Below are 2047 nucleotides of genomic sequence, written 5' to 3'. Positions count from 1 at the left end.
GACACAGCGGGGAAGGGGGACACACGGCCCCGCTCCCGCCGGGGAGGTTCGTGACTCCTCCAGGGGTTCTGAGGGTGAACCTCGCTGCTCTGTGTGGTTCGGGTACCGCAGATTTGTGTGTTGCCCTCGATAGACAGCACCTGCATATCGTAGTTTTATTTCCCCTTTTGATTTCCCCTTCTAATGTCTGGTCTCAGCGTTTTGTAACTCTCTGAAGAAACTCTGTGATGAAGAGAGCAGTGGGTTCGAAATTATGCAATTGGTGGATTGATTTATCTGCATTTCAGTTGTTCTGGGCTAATTAATATTTTTGCTGCTGTCTGCAGTCCAATTCTTCTGTGTGAGGCCAGTCTGAGCAGGTGACAAGGGGTGGAACAGGCTGGTGTCCTAAGCACGGGTGTTTTTGTGCTTTCTGTCTTCTTGAGCCATCTGAGCTTCTGTTCCTGAGCAGCCACGCTTCACTTCTGGATGTGGTTGTACCAAAATCAATGTTTGTCAGCTCTGGGTTTTACATAGGCAAATTAAGGCTCCTGCCCACCCGCTGAGGCAGCACAGGGCTGTGTAAACAGGCTGGGGGAGCCCTGAGGGGAATTGCTCCCACATCTGCTGTGCCCCCAGCTCCAGGATGGGGGGAGATGGGGCAGCAGAAGCCCCTGTATAGCCAGGAGTCCCCACAAACCTCCTGGAATGATGTGGGAGGGGGATAACCCTTGTTACTTCACTGTCCCCTGCTCCTTTTCTCAGGGCACTGCTGCCATACAGTTTCCCCATTCTCCCTGGTTGTGCTGGGTGGCTTTTGGAGTTATTTTTTGGTTGATTGTGTCACTGCAGGGACAGTGTCCCACCCTGGGAGGGCTGGGGGTGTGTCAGGGAGGGGAAGCACTGCCAAAGCCAGGCTGTGTCAGCTTGGGGTTTATAGTGCTGAGCTGATTGTTTTGGAGTGGCTGCTGCTGCCTTGGGCCGCCTGGGAAGTTCCTGGTGAGAGCTGGGCATCTGGAAGAGGCTCAAACCCAGCCTTTTGTCTTGAAACCAGTGCAGAGCCACCATTTTCTCTTTAAATTCACCTGGAGAGATCATGAGAAAGGTGTTTGCTTGTGTTGGGAGCAGCAGAGGCTGCACTGATTCTCTGCTGAGCTGGGTGATTTCAAACCCACATCTCCAGGATCCCTCTGGGGGGTCTCGTTCCTTTTAGGCTCCTCTCAAAGGTCTGGGGTCTGCTGGCTCAGGGTGGGGTCTGAAAGCCTGGTAGGCTGATGGTCCTCCCCAAAGGCTCAGCTTGAACCACTGTCAGGATTGTGTGTTGTGCCCAGGTTCCTCATTCTGCTCATGTTCCCATAATTAAATCCCTGCTGATGAGGGAGTGTGGGCAGTTCTGCTCTGTGCTGGGGTCCTGCCCCTCTGTGTGCCTTTGGGAAAGGGCTCTGGGTGAGACCCTGGAGTCAGATTTGTGTGGAAGCTCCTGTACCCTGGAGTACAGGATTGTGTGGAAGCTCCTGTATCCTGGAGTCAGAATTGTGTGGAAGTTCCTAAACCCTAGAGTCAGGATTGTGTGGAAGCTCTTGGTCTTGCTGCATCACAAAGTCCTCAAAGATTGAAAAGACCTCCAAGGTCATAGAGTCCATCCTGTGCCCCATCCCCCCCTTGTCCCCAGCCCACTGCACTCTCCTTCCTCTGCCACCTCCAGGGATGGGGACTCCAAACCTCCCTGGGCAGCCCCTGCCCCCCCTGACCACCCTTTCCATGGAGAAATTCCTCCTGATGTCCAACCTGAGCCTGCCCTGGCACAACTTGAGGCCATCTCCTCTTGTCCTGTCCCTTGTTTCCTGAGAGCAGAGTCATCAAATCTGAATGAAAATACAAAGGCAGTACAGAAAATATCTTAAAGCAAGGACTTAGAAACTGGGGGATCTCTTGGATGAAAAGCTTGGGATATTGGGCTCTTCTGAGATTGGCTGGGACATCTTCAGGGCAGGAGAGGAGACAGTGTCCTGTGAATCTGGTCTTGGGGACGTGCTCCAGGTCACTTGGTGGGTTTATGGCAAAGCAG

This window comes from Geospiza fortis, unplaced genomic scaffold (genome assembly GCF_000277835.1).
Source record: "Geospiza fortis unplaced genomic scaffold, GeoFor_1.0 scaffold254, whole genome shotgun sequence".
NCBI lineage: Eukaryota > Metazoa > Chordata > Aves > Passeriformes > Thraupidae > Geospiza > Geospiza fortis.
This window is presented reverse-complemented; position numbering follows the sequence as displayed.